Here is a 15,218-nt window from a genome sequence, read left to right as displayed (position 1 = left end):
CATAGACATCAGCCATCGGACTCTTCATCAGACTCCTCATCAAATTCATCCCACCTAAGATTCTTCTTCTCTATCCAAGCAGCTTTAGGAGTGATGTCCTTCTCAGACCCACTTGAGATGTGCACGTTGAGCTTCCTCAGAATCAGCTTGTCGCGCCGACGGCTCTCCTTCTGAGCAACATGGGTCATATACTTCCCCTTTACCTACAAGCAAAATAGAGTCTTCATCCTGTCCTTGAGCTTCTTGGCCCAAGATGGCTCAGCAGAGCAAGGCACATGTGTTTTTGGACTGCCCTCATCTTCAACCTCATCCTCATCCTCATCCTCATGAGTATCTATGTTGGCAACAACAACTGTCGTGGTAGTGTTGGCCCACTTGTTCTTCTGACGCAGCTTAATGGGCTCATGGAGGATCCAACCGGGAGCATCAAACATCATCTCTGGAAAGGTCATCGACCACCTCTGCCGGATCAAGTAAAACAGATAAGGTCCATAGATGGCAACCTTTCAGTGAAACACAATTGACCGAAGCTCACTCCACATGACGTGAGACACATAAAGCGGTCCAGGAGCACGAGCCCGCCCTTTCTGACACATCAGAAGCATATCCACCAGATATGAATGCACCTGGTCCTTGTTGCCAACGTGTGAAAGAGAGTGTTGTGAAAGATTCGGTGCATGATATCAAGGAATGGGTTCAGCACGTGAGAGATCTCACCACATGAGGACACCTTCTCAATAAAGTAGGGCAACAACTTTTCTTTAGGTATAGCAGATGGCTCTGCGCGCAGGCGCAAACCAACTGGGTTCTCAAACCCCTCATCACGAATGTTCAGAAGATCCATAAACTCCTTCCAAGTAGAAGACAACTTCTCCCCATTGGTCATCCAAGTCATAGTGCGCCCAACATTAGAGTGGAAGTGAACAGTAACAAAGAACTGATCCACAATCTCAGGATCAAAGTCAAGCTAAAACGAGATGATCTCCTTGATCCCAAGCTTCTTCACCATGTCCAGAGGCTCACCAAAATATGTCGGGTCCTTCTTGAGATGATCCATGTCAATCCACTGAATTGGTACATAGATGTTCTTCTTGGTCTTGATCACATCTTGATAGATAAGAGCCTGTTGCTTGGACCTGAAAAGTTCACAACCATTGAGATGAACCCTCTCGATGACGTAGGGGTCACGCTTCCGGTGTACCTGAAACTCAGCTTGCGGCATACCATCCCAACAAACAGTGTGCTCCATGACCTTGTTTGCTGGCCTCTTGAATTTGCGGTTCGGAGCCTGGGATCCCTTGGGTGCCTCTTGATTGAGAAGGCGCTTGGAACTGGTATCCCGAGAAGGGTTCGGGCGCCTAGAGGTGGAACTGGAGCCACCACATATGACAGACAACACAAACACAAGAAAACGATAAAAGAAGTCAAGGCAAAGACCAAAGCAAACAAGAAAAACCGAGACAAATGAGAATTAGGAGGACAAAACATGTGAATTCAGGGAACAACGGTAGTACCGCAGTTCAAGCGGTAGTACAAGTTTACTACCGTGCTGACCGCGGTAGTACCATAGTTCAGGCGGTAGTAAACTTTTACTACCGCGCCCACTATGGTAGTACCGCTCCAGAAGGAGCGGTAGTACCACACGGGCAAAAACTGCTAGATCTGACACTCCAAACATTAGATCCGGTACTACTGTAGACCAAAACTAACACATTGTATCCTACTAAGTAGAATTTCTACCACACAAGCACTCTCCAACCATCCATTCATGAAAAGATTGTGCCAAAAAACAATGAAACCTAACTCATATGCCCCCAACCCTAGATCCAACAAAAATGAAACAAAGAGAAGAGAACTAGGGGCAATACCAAGGTTCATGGCATAAGGGAGAGGAGGGGGACGATCCCACCAAACAGAATGGGAGGAGAGTGTCCGGAGAAGGAGATCCGGCGAATCCTTCTGGCTTTGTTTCTTGAGAAGTGTGTGAGAGAGAGAGCCACGGGATGAAAGGGTATGAATGGGTATGTGGGGAGAAGAAACTGCCCCCTGCCCTAATATAATTCCTCGTGGCCCCGACGGCGCGGTAGTACCACGGTCATCACAGTAGTACCGCTTGGCCATAAATAGTAAAATTTTACTACCGCTCGCTGAGTGATAGTACCGTTCGTCCACCAGTAGTAAAAATTTACTGCCGCTCCTGGTGCGGTAGTATCATGCGCTCTCTAGCGGTAGTACCATGACTATCCTTGGTAGTACCACTCAGAAAAAAGGTTTGATCTTTGCAAGAAAATAGAGAAAACATAGGATAACTCCAAGCGAAGGTAAGTAAAGCAAAACAAGCACGACCAACAAACACTGAACTAAATCTTCTGATGAAGGGAGGGCGGTGGCCGGAGCCACCAATGTTTGCGACAACTGATATGGCACCGCGAAGAATTATCCTTGGGTTCATGACCAAAGCTCGACTTTGAAGCACAAGTGCCATCAACAATGGCTAATGTGAAAGACTTATGCATAACGGGGGAGGGAAAGTTCATTGAGAGAACAACACTCCCCCCTATGTCCATGCCTACACCTAGAGCAAAATATAATGAGGAGTGTGGTGTGGTGTGCCTAGTTTCAATCCGCATTGCTTGAATCAATGATATTGAGCTCATGCCTTAACTCGCGAAACCTTGCTTCATCTAGAGGCTTGGTGAAAATATCCACAAGTTGTTCTTGAGTGTTGATGAATAAGACCTCAATATCTCCATGCTTGATATGATCTCGAATGAAATGATGACGAATATCAATATGCTTGGTCTTGCTATGTTGCACGGGATTGAGAGATATCTTGATGGAATTTTCATTGTCACATAGAAGATGCACTCTGTCACAAGTGACACCGTAATCCTTTAAAGTTTGCCTCGTCCATAGTAATTGAGCACAATAACTTGCGGCAACTACATACTCGGCCTCAGTGGAAGAAAGTAACACACAGTTTTGCTTCTTTGAAGACCAACTTACCAAAGAGCGACCAAAGAATTGGCATCCTCCAGAAATTGACTTCCTCCCGACACAGTCTCCAGCCCAATACGAGTCAGAGTAACCTATTAGATTAAAGCTTGCTCCTTTGGGGTACCATAAGCCAAAGTTTGGGGTATGAGACAAATATTGAAAGATTCGTTTGACTGCCGCATAGTGGCTTTCCTTTGGTGTGGATTGAAACCGTGCACAAATTCCCACACTCAACATGATATCTAGTCTAGATGCACAAAGGTAAAGCAAGGATCCAATCATGGAGCGTTATAGCTTTTGATCCACTGCTTTACCATTGGGATCATTGTCAAGCTTGCATTTGGTTGGCATGGGAAATTTGACGGGCTTGACATCCTCTAGCTCGAACCTCTTGAGCATGTCTTGAGTGTACTTGGCTTGTTTGATGAACATTCCTTCTCTTCCTTGTTTGATTTCAAACCCAAGAAAAAACTTCAATTCTCCCATCATAGACATCTCAAACTTATCGGTCATTAGTGCAACAAACTCTTCATTGAAATATTTGTTAGGAGAACCAAATATAATATCATCAACATATAGTTGGCATATGAACAAATCCCCTTTGACCTTTTTGGTAAAAAGGGTGGGATCAATTTTCCCAATTTCAAACCCATGATCTTGCAACAACTCGGTAAGGTACTCATACCACGCACGTGGGGCTTGTTTAAGGCCGTAGAGAGCCTTCTTGAGTTTGTATACATGAGTGGGGAACTTGGGATCCTTGAATACCGAGGGTTGTTTGACATATACTAACTCACTTAAGGGACCATTAAGAAATGCACTCTTCACATCCATTTGTGGCAATTTGAAATTATGATGAGAAGCAAATGCAAGCATCATGCGAATAGATTCAAGACGAGCAACACGGGCAAAGGTTTCACCGTAGTCGATACCCTCGACTTGGGAGCAGACTTGAGCCACCAGTCTTGCCTTGTTTCGAACAACAACACCATTTGCATCTTGCTTGTTCTTGAAGATCCATTTGGTTCCAATGCCATTATGTTCCTCCGTTGGCCTTGGCACTAATTCCCAAACTTGATTGCGCTCAAAGTTGTTAAGTTCATCATGCATGGCTTCAAGCCAATCCTCATCATCGAGCGCTTCATGTACCTTTTGGGGTTCAACACGCGAAACAAACGTGTGATGCATACAAAAGTTTGATAATTGTTGACGAGTAGTTACCCCCTTATAGAAGCTTCCAAGCACATTTCCAAGATATGTTGTCGACGCTAGAGCTTGGAAGCCACTTTGACAGTGCAACGCTCTAAGAGTTCCTCATTGGGTAATTATGGATCGTCATTTTGATCATCTTGAGCACCGTCTTGAGCTTTCTCACTAGCTTTCCCTTGATCTTGTGGTTGCACTTGATCTTGAGCAAACTCGGAGTCTTGGGCACGATCTTGGACATCATTTGGTGCAACACCATCCTCACGAGGTTGATATTGTCCTTGATCTTGTTCAACGGGTTGAGGGCCTTCACCTTTTTTCTTCGGAAGCGTGTGGGACTAGCGAAGGTGATGGCTCCACTTGAGTAGAGCATTGTCCTTCTCCTTTGGACACAAGGGGTTCCTCAATGGGGAGTATTTGACCAATCCCCATTATTCTTATGGCTTGAGGAGGAATCTCATCACCTACATCACAAATACCACTTTGCTCCACTTGGGAGCCATTATTTTCATCAAACTCTACGCTACACGTCTCCTCAATAAGTCCGCTGGACTTGTTGAGAACATGGTAAGCATGAGAGTTTGTAGCATAACCAACAAATATGCCCTCATGAGCTCTAGCTTCGAATTTAGACAAATGAGCACCTTTCTTGAGAATGAAACACTTACAACCAAACACCCAGAAGTACTTGAGGTTGGGCTTGTTCCCGGTAAGAATCTCATATGAAGTCTTGTTCAAGCCTTTGTGGAGGTAGAGACTATTGGATGCATGACATGCGGTGTTAATGGTTCGACCCAAAAGTTATACGGAGATTTGAACTCCGCCATCATGGTTCTTGTCGTGTCCATCAATGTCCGGTTCTTCCTCTCTGCCACACCATTTTGTTGAGGGGTATAGGGTGCCGAATAATGGTGCTTGATACCCTCGTCACTAAGGAACTCATGCAAGGTGTAGTTCTTGAACTCGGTGTCGTTGTCACTTCTAATCATCAATATCTTTTCTTCATGTTGACGTCGAGCTTCATTAGCAAAGTCGATGATGTTTGTTGAGTCTCACTCTTCCTCTTGAAGAAGGATACCCAAGTGTATCTTGGGTAGTCATCCACAATCACCAAGAATACTTTCTTCCCCCAAGACTATCAAAAGATGGAGGACCAAAGAGATCCATGTGAAGGAGCTCCAAGGGCCTTTTAGAGTAAATGATAATTGTGGGATGGTGAGCCGTTTCATGAAGTTCCCCTTCAACACAAGCACTGCAAGCACAGTCTCTGTCAAAACTCACATTTGTTAGTCCACGAACGTCATCCCCTTTGAGCAGACTTTGCAAAGATCTCATACTGACATGAGCTAGCCAGCGATTCCAAAGCCAACCCACATCAACTTTAGCCATTAAACAAGTCGCGATCTTAGTGGGTCGCTCCTAAAAGTTCACCACATAGAGACCGTTCTCGACATGTCCAACAAAGGCTACTTTAAGAGTCTTGCTCCACAAAAGGGCCACAGTATCAAGATTAAAGAATGTGGCAAAGCCCATAATTGCAAGTTGACGAACGGAAATAAAATTGTATGCAAGGGACTCAACAAGCATGACTTTCTCTATAGATAAATCTTGAGAGATGACCACCTTGCCAAATCCCATTACCTTAGATGTCGAGGCATCAGCAAATTGGACATGGCTGGGCATAGATGGAATTGGATGCACATACACCACCAAGTCATTACTCCCGGTCATATGATTTGTGGCTCCACTGTCGAGCAAACATGACACCCCACCAGAAGAAAACTCCTTGTTGATGCCTTTGGCCATGAGGCACTTGGCGTTGCGGTTCTCGTTGGTGGCACCAAAGAGAGACACCTTGGGGGACGAAGTTGAAATGGCCACGGTAGCCATTGCCATCCCCTCACGACATGTATCATCTTCGTCATCATCGGAGGTGTACCCTTCATGGGCTACCAAACCCCTTGGAGAAGTCTTCTTGGTGAAGATGTTCTTGCTTGGGAAAGACTTGGCTTTGTCTTTGCGAATGAGCTTGCCCCCGTTGTCTTCCCTCTTCTCATAAGTACAATCCGCCACAAAGTGACTCACATTGCCGCAATTGTAGCATGTGCTCACTCGTTGCTTGTTCTTGGACCCACTTGAGTTATTCTCAGAGAAGTTGGTCCTTGAGTTTCTCTTGTCGCCCCAAAGTTTCCTTGGTGCAAGAGCCATGTGCTCGTGATAATCATACTTTGTGTCTTCGGGGCAGCCCTTTTCTTCCTCTTCCTCTTCTTCATTCGAAATGACCTTGGCTCTCAAGGCAATGTTGGGTGAGGCTTTCTTTGACCGGAAACGAGCAAGAGCATTGTCGACGGTCTTGTTCATGATATTCATGGCAATGAACTCATCCAACACTTCGATTGAGGTCAACGTGTGGAAATCCGGCCTTTGAGGAATGACGGAGGACATGGCTTTGTTGAATGGCATGATGGCCTTGAGAAACTTGCGCTTGATCCAAGTGTCGTCCGTATCCTTGCTCCCATGATATTGGAGAGCAACGGAAAGCGCAGTCACCCTTCGGTAGAGATCACGGGGGTACTCATCTTCTAGCATCACAAACTCATCGGCCTCATCAAGAACCACTTCAAAGTTGGACCGTTGAATGCTTGAGCTCCCCTTCTACAACACCATGATGTGCTCACAACAAACCTTTGCATGGGTGAAGGGGCGCAAGTGAGATAGACTTTCGGGAGGAACCGCGGTTTGAAGGATGAACAATGCGGAATGATTGTATTGATTGTCCACCTCTTCTCTTGGAGTGAGGTTGTTTGGATCATGTGGGTAGAAGCCTTGTTCGATGATTCTCCAAAGATTTGTTGAGATGTTATTCAAATGAGACTTGATGCAAAAGACCCAATTAGAGAAATCACCTTTAAAAAGTTTCGGAGGAGGATCAAGGTTATTAATATGAGGTGTAGGGACCGACCCTCCATAGATCGGGGGAGGAGGAACCGAGGCAAAGGTTCCCGTCCCATTCTTGTCAAGAGGGGAAGATGTTTGAGTACCTTTAGCCGGTTCCTTTTCAGAATTGGCCTCCGACTACGATGTGGTGGGTTTAGCCAGAAGCAACGGTTCGGGAGAATTCTTCATCCCCTCAAGTAATTCTTTAAGCATGGACTTGACTTCGGACGTCATGGACGTCTTGAGTGAGCCCATAGACTCATTCAAGCCGTCACATGTGATTGAACGCAACTCCATGGCCTCGGGCACTTCATGCCCAATCCCACCGTCGCCAACCGTACTCTTCGGGTGGTTAAACCCTTAATAAAGAGACATGGCTCTGATACCAATTGAAAGGATCAATATGGTTGACTAGAGGGGGGGTGAATAGGAAACTACCAAGTTTTAGCTCTTCTTAACAAATTAAGGTTAGCAACAAAAGGTTGTCTAGATAAACAACTAGGTGAGAAACCTATAAGATGCTAACAACAACTAAATCAAGCAAGGAGTACACCACAACGATAATAAGGACACAGTAAAGGTAGGAGATAACCACAAGTGGAACCGGTGGAGACGAGGATGTGTTACCGAAGTTCCTTCCCTTTGACAGGAAGTACGTCTCCGTTTGAGCGGTGTGGACGCACAATGCTCCCCAATAAGCCAGTAGGGCCACCGTATTCTCCTCACGCCCTCATACAATGCAAGATGTCGTGATTCCACTAGTGGTGCCCTTGAAGGCGACAACCGGACCTTTACAAACAAGGTTGGGGCAATCTCTACACAAAGCTTGGAGGCTCCCAACAAGACCACGGATCTTCACCACAATGAAATGTGGCTCCGAGGTGACCTCAACCATCTAGGGTGCTCAAACACCCAAGAGTAACAAGATCCTCAAGGGATTAGTGGGTGAAATCAAATATCTCTTGGTGGAAGTGTAGATCAGGGCCTTCTCAACCAATCCCTAGGAAATCAACAAGTTTGATTGGCTAGGGAGAGAGATCGGGAAAAAATGAGCTTTGGAGCAACAACGAAGCTTGGGGAGGTAAGAGGTAACCTTCTTGGGGAAGACGACCCCTTTATATAGTGGGGGGGAAAGAATCCAACTATTGGCCCCACTCACAGCCTGAGCAGAGCGGTACTATCGCTCCTAGGAGTGGTACTGCCGCACGGGAGTAAAAAATTACTTCCGTGCCTACCACCGCTAAGGTTGCACTTGTGCAAAAGTACGAGAGAGCGGTAGTAAAAAACTACTACCGCCCAGAGAGCCGTACTACCGCTGGTACCTGTAGTACTACCACTGGCACGAGCGGTACTACCGCTGGTCCTTTGCACAGATAAGGAGAAACAAGGTGGAGCTCCATTGAAGCGAGGGAAATGTGATGCAATAGAATTGTGTATGTGTTGATTCCACCCTAACCTTTCTAAAGTGGACCCCCTCTTAATAGTACGGCTTTCCTATGCCTCAAATCCACCAAAGAGAAACATAGACACAACCGTCTTTGGTAGACTCCGAGGGGCACCGAATCGTCTTGTGGCTAGTCATGAATTATCTGAAATGCTCAATGCACATGATTAGTCCACACATGCATTGTCATCAATCACTAAAACCACTCAAGGAGAAATATGCCCTAACACAGTGTTACTGAATGGTTTCCTCAAGAAAGAGTTGTATATGATGCAACCAGAAGGTTTTGGCGGTCGTGAAAACGCTCACAAAGTATGCAAGCTCGAGCTATCCATTTATGGACTGGTGGAAACATCTTGGAGTTGGAATCATTGCTTTGATGAGGTGATCAAAGCATTTGGGTTCATACAAGTTTATGGAGAAGCTTGCATTTACAAGAAAGTGAGTGTGAGCTCTATTGCGTTTTTATATTATATGTGGATGACATATTGCTGATTGGAAACAATATATGAATTTTTGAAAGCGTGAAGATATATTTGAGCAAGAGTTTTCAATGAAATACCTCAGAGAATCTGCTTACATATTAGGCGTCAAGATTTATAGAGATAGATCGAGACGTTTAATAGGACTTTCACAAAGCACATACCTTGATAAGGTTTTGAAGAAGTTCAAAATGGATCAGTCCAAGAAAGGGGTCTTGCATGTCATGCAAGGTGTGAAGTTTAGTAAGACTCAATGGCCAGCAAATATAGAGGATGGAGAAAAGATGAGTGTCATCCCCTATGCCTCAACCATAGGCTCTATCATGTATGCAATGTTGTGCACAAGACGAGATGTCAGCCTTGTCATAAGTATGGGTGGAAGGTTTCAAAGTGATCCAAGAGTGAAACACTGGACAACGGTCAAAAATATCCTTAAGTACCCGAAGAGGACTAAGGAGGTGTTTCTTGTTTATGGATATGATCAAGAGCTCGTCATAAAGGGTTACGTTGATGCTAGTTTTCACACAGATCAAGATGACTCTAAGTCTCAAACGAGGTACATACTTCTCCTAAACGATGGATCAGTCAGCTGGTGTAGTTCCAAGCAAAGAATGGTAGCAGATTCTACATGTGAGGCGGAGTACATAGCTGCTTCAGAAGCAGTGAAGGAAGGTGTCTAGATGTAGGAGTTCATGATGGATCTTGGAGTTGTGCGCAGTCTACCGGATCCAGTGACCCTCTTTTTTAACAACACTAATGGCATTGCTTTGGTCAAGGAGCTCAGGTTTCACACGAGGACCAGATACATAAATTTCCACTTCAATGCAATCTCAGATTACATAAGGAGGAGGACATAAACTTTTGCAAAGTACATACTAATATGAATGTTGTAGACCCGTTTACTAAACCTCCGTCACGAGAAAAACATGATCAACACTAGAACTTTATGGGTGTTAGATTCATTACCATGTAAAGCTAGATTATTGATTCTAGTGCAAGTGGGAGACCATTGGAAATATGCCCTAGAGGAAATAATAAAGTGGTTATTATCATATTTCATTGTTCATTATAATCGATTATTATCCATGCTAGAATTGTATTGACCGGAAACTCCGATACATGTGTCGATACATAGACAACACTGTGTCCCTAGTGAGCCTCTACTAGACTAGCTCGTTGATAAAAGATGGTTAAGGTTTCCTAACCATAGACATGAGTTATGATTTTATATCGGGATCACAACATTAGGAGAATGATGTGATGGACAAGACCCAAACGTAAGCATAACATTCGATCGTCTCGCTAAGTTTATTGCTACTGCTTTCTTCATGTCAAGTATGTGTTTCTAAGACCATGAGATCATGAAACTCCATCACATCGGAGGAATGCTATCGGCATTCTGGGAATGGGGGTATCCAGACCTGCGTGCCTGTGGCCCATGGCTGGCCCACTTCATCAAGCAAGCACAATTGGGCGTGGCACCACTCAAGGCAAGGCACTCGCGAGGGGCCAAGCCTCGCGAGGAGTGACATCGTCAAGACCCGCGGGGGGCCTCCTTAGTACCCCTTCGGAGCGGCGGATATTCCGAGGAGAGACTCAACCTCAGGAGTCAAGGGTGACGCAGAGGAAGGACATGCGAGCAGCAGACAGCAGGGCGGAGCAGTTTCCCCTTTAGTGCAAAGGGGGCAAGGACGTACCCGGGTTCCCAAGACATCTTCCAAAGGTTTCCTTTTTGGTGCAACAAGTCCATCACTGCCCGCATGCAGGACATACATCATCCCTGGACACGTCCTTGCAGCGCTGGCAGCCACTTTGGACGCGTAGACCACCTTTGGGCAGGGGAGCATATGTTTGGGAACGTTGCATGGGAAACAAAAAAATTCCTACGCAAACGAAGACTTATCATGGTGATGTCCATCTACGAGTGGTGATTAGATCTATGTACCCTTGTAGATCGCTCATCGGGAAGCGTTAAGAAACGCGGTTGATGTAGTGGAACATCTTCACGTCCCTCGAACCGTCCCACTAACCATCCCACGATCCGTCTCGCGATCCGTCCCACGATTCGTTCCGACCTAGCACCGAACGGACGACACCTCCGCGTTCAGCACACATACAACTCGATGATGATCTCGGCCTTCTTGATCCAGCAAGCAAGACAGAGAAGTAGATGAGTTCTCCGGCAGCGTGATGGCGCTCCGGTGGTGGTGATGAACGACTCGTGCAGGGCTCCGCCCGAGCTCCGCAGAATCCGATCTAGAGGTAAAACTATGTGGAATAGGCTAGAGTCGCACATGGCAAAGTTGTGTCTCAAAAAGCCCTAAACCACCACTATATATGAGGAGGGGAGGGGCAAGCCTTGAGGCACAAGGGCCACAAGGTGCGCCAGCCGCCAGGAGGAGGGGGACTCCTCCTCCAATTCGGTTTGGGAAGGAGGAGTCCTCCTCTTCCTTCCCACCTCCCTCTTTCCTTTTTCTTCTTCTTTTCTTTTGGTATTTTCTTATGTGGCGCCATAGCCCTCTTGGGCTGACTCCACCAGCCCAAAAAGGACTTGGTGCGCCACCCTAGGTCCTTGGGCTCACTCCCGGGTGGGTGGGCCCCTCCCGGTAAACACCTCAAACCCATTCGTCACTCCCGATACACTTTCGGTAATGCCCGAAACTTTCCGGTGACCAAATGAAACCATCCTATATATCAATCTTTGTTTCCGGACCATTCCATAAACCCTCGTGACGTCCGTGATCTCATCTAGGACTCCGAACAACATTCGGTAACCACACATATAAATCAACTAGACTAAAACATCATTGACCCTTAAGTGTGCACACCCTGCGGGTTCGAGAACTATGTAGACATGACCCGAGGCACTCCCGATCAATATCCAATAGCTGGACCTGGATGCCCATATTGGATCCTACATATTCTCTGAAGATCTTATCAGTTGAACCTTAGTGCCAAGTATTCATATAATCCCGTATGTCATTCCCTTTGTCCTTCGGTATGTTACTTGCCCGAGATCTGATCGTCGGTATCCCCATACCTATTTCAATCTCGTTACCGACAAGTCTCTTTACTCGTTCCCTAATACAAGATCCCGTGACTTACACTTAGTCACATTGCTTGCAAGGCTTGTGTGTGATGTTGTATTACCGAGTGGGCCCCGAGATACCTCTCCGTCGCACGGAGTGACAAATCCCATTCTTGATCCATACTAACTCAACGGACACCTTCGGAGATACCTGTAGAGCACCTTTATAGTCACCCAGTTACGTTGTGACATTTGATGCACACAAGGTATTCATCCGGTGCCAGCGAGTTATATGATCTCATGGTCATAGGAATATATACTTGACACGCATAAAACAATAGCAATAAAACAACATTATCAATATGCTACGTTCATAGTTCGGGTCTAATCCATCACATGATTCTCCTAATGATGTGATCCTGTTATCAAGCGACAACACTTGCACATAGTCAAAAAACCTTGACTATCCTAGAGCAACTGGCTAGCCAACTAGAGGCTTGCTAGGGACATTGTTTTGTCTATGTATCCACACATGTATCTATGTTTTCATTCAATGCAATTATAGCATGGATAATAAACGATTATTTTTGTAACAGGAAATATAATAATACTATTTATCATTGCCTCTAGGGCATATTTCCAACAGTCTCCCACTTGCAATAGAGTCAATAATCTAGTCCTCACATCCCATGTGATTTACATTGTAATAAATTGAACACCCATACAGTTCTGGTGTTGATCATGTTTTGCCCGTGGAAGAGGTTTAGTCAGCGGGTCTGCTACATTCAGATCCGTGTGCACTTTGCAAATATTCACGTCCTCTCCTTCGACGTAGTAGCGGATGAGGTTGAAGCGTCGTTTGATGTGTTTGGTCTTCTTGTGAATCCTTGGTTGCTTTGCTAGAGCAATGGCACCAGTGTTGTCACAGAACAAAGTTATTGGATTTAGTGCGCTCGGCACAACTCCAAGATCCGTCATGAACTGCTTCATCCACACACCCTCCTTTGCTTCCTTCGAGGCAGCCATGTACTCCGCTTCACATGTAGAATCTGCTACGACGCTTTGCTTGGAACTGCACCATCTTACCGCACCCCCATTAAGAATAAATACGTATCCGGTTTGCGACTTATAGTCATCCGGATCGGTGTCAAAGCTTGAGTCGATGTAACCCTTTACGACGAGCTCTTCATCACCTCCATAAACGAGAAACATTTCCTTAGTCCTTTTCAGGTACTTCATAATATTCTTGACCACCGTCCAGTGATCCACTCCTGGATTACTCTGAAACCTGCCTGCCATACTTATGGCCAAGCTGACGTCTGGTCTAGTGCACAACATTGCATACATGATAGAACCTATGGCTGAAGCATAGGGGACGGAACTCATTTGTTCTCTATCTTCCGCAGTTGCTGGGCACTAAGTCTTACTCAATTTTATACCTTGTAACACTGGCAAGAACACTTTCCTGTACTGTTCCATTTTGAACTTCTTCAAAACTTTATCAAGGTATGTGCTTTGTGAAAGTCCTATCAGGCGTCTCGATCTATCCCTATAGATCTTAATGCCTAGAATGTAAGCAGCTTCTCCTAGGTCCTTCATAGAGAAACCTTTATTCAAGTAATCCTTTACGCTCTCCAAAAACTCCACGTTGTTTTCAATCAGCAATATGTCATCCACATATAATATTAGAAACGCCACAGAGCTCCCACACACTTTCTTGTAAATACAAGATTCTCCAACCGCTTGTATAAACCCAAATGCCTTGATCACCTCATCAAAGCGTTTATTCCAACTCCGAGATACTTGCATAAGTCCATAAATGGATCGCTGGAGCTTGCATACTTTGTTAGCATTCTTTGGATCGACCAAACCTTCGGGTTGCATCATATACAATTCTTCCTTAAGAAAACCGTTAAGGAACGCCGTTTTGACATCCATCTGCCAGATTTCATAATCAAAAAATGCAGCTATTGCTAACATGATTCGGACGGACTTAAGCATCACTACCGGTGAGAACGTCTCATCGTAGTCAACTCCTTGAACTTGTGAAAAACCCTTTGCCACAAGTCGAGCTTTATAAAGGGTCACATTACCGTGAGCGTCTGTCTTCTTAAAGATCCATTTGTTCTGAATAGCCTTGCGGCCTTCAGGTAGTACTTTTAAAGTCCACACTTTGTTTTCGTACATAGATCCTATCTCAGACTTCATGGCCTCCACCCATTTGTTGGAATCCGGGCCCACCATTGCTTCTTCATAATTCGTAGGTTCATTGTTGTCTAACAACCTGATTGATAAGACAGGATTACCGTACCACTCAGGAGTAGTACGTGATCTTGTCGACGTGTGAGGTCCGATAGGAACTTGATCTGAAGTTTCATGATCATCATCATCAACTTCATCCTCAACCGGCATTGCAATGACAGGGGTTTCCCCTTGCCCTGCGCCACCATCTAGAGGGACTAGAGGTTCGACAACCTCATCAAGTTATATCTCCCTCCCACTCAATTCTTTAGAGAGAAACTCCTTCTCAAGGAAAGCTCCGTTTTTAGCAACAAACACTTTGCCCTCGGATTTGAGATAGAAGGTGTACCCAACTGTCTCCTTTGGGTAACCTATGAAGATGCACTTTTCCGCTTTGGGTTCTAGCTTTTCAGGCTGAAGCTTTCTGGCATAAGCATCACATCCCCAAACTTTAAGAAACGACAACTTCAGTCTTTTGCCATACCACAGTTCGTATGGTGTCATCTCAACGGATTTTGATGGAGCCCTATTTAAAGTGAATGCAGCTGTCTCTAATGTATAACCCCAAAACGATAACGACAAATCGGTAAGAGACATCATAGATTGCACCATTTCTAACAAAGTACGATTACGACATTTAGACACAGCATTACACTGTGGTGTTCGAGGGGGTGTCAACTGTGAAACAATTCCACATTGTCTTAAGTGAGCACCAAACTCGAAACTCAAATATTCACCCGCACGATCAGACTGTAGGAACTTGATCTTCTTATTACGATGATTTTCAACTTCACTCTGAAATTGCTTGAACTTCTCAAACATTTCAGACTTGTGCTTCATCAAGTAGATATATCCATACCTACTCAAATCGTCAGTGAAGGTG

This window comes from Hordeum vulgare, chromosome 1H (genome assembly GCF_904849725.1).
Source record: "Hordeum vulgare subsp. vulgare chromosome 1H, MorexV3_pseudomolecules_assembly, whole genome shotgun sequence".
In the NCBI taxonomy this organism is placed as follows: Eukaryota; Viridiplantae; Streptophyta; class Magnoliopsida; order Poales; family Poaceae; genus Hordeum; species Hordeum vulgare.
This window is presented reverse-complemented; position numbering follows the sequence as displayed.